The sequence below is a fragment of the Cynara cardunculus genome (assembly GCF_001531365.2).
Source record: "Cynara cardunculus var. scolymus isolate 2C chromosome LG 2, CcrdV1, whole genome shotgun sequence".
Lineage (NCBI taxonomy): Eukaryota > Viridiplantae > Streptophyta > Magnoliopsida > Asterales > Asteraceae > Cynara > Cynara cardunculus.
Genome location: NC_037529.1, coordinates 24,034,463 through 24,035,013, shown reverse-complemented (window position 1 = coordinate 24,035,013; position 551 = coordinate 24,034,463).

Below are 551 nucleotides of genomic sequence, written 5' to 3'. Positions count from 1 at the left end.
GAACAGGATTTTCGTAATCTTTTAATCCTGACACAACTCTCGTCAATTCTTTTAGCTCACAACAACTACCCCTCTCTTTTTCATTTTAGTCTCAGCACACAAACCCTTTTGTATTTAAGCTCACTCAGATATGGTTGTCCTCTTGGGTAGGTCTGTCGGTTTTGACATTTCATAGAGATATTTCTGATAAGCACTCAGTCCCTCCTAAAATTTTGCATTATGCACATTTGATCACAACGGTTGATCAAAAATATTATTTCTTTAAAGCACAATGATCAGATCAAATTTGATCAAATTTTTTTTTTGGCTTTAAGCACAATTAATAAAAGAATTATGCGACAACAATTCGATTATTTGGTATGTGAGAGAAATGAATGAAGATCGGTAAGAACAAGTTTACAGATTCTGATATTAAAAAAAATGAATGTATATGAATCAATGTAAAGAAAATATCAGAGAACAAAAAAAAAAATGAATACAAACGAGTGTATTATCACCGAAAAAGATTTTCATATAAAGACATGATAATAACAGTTTGAAGAATAGCTGAA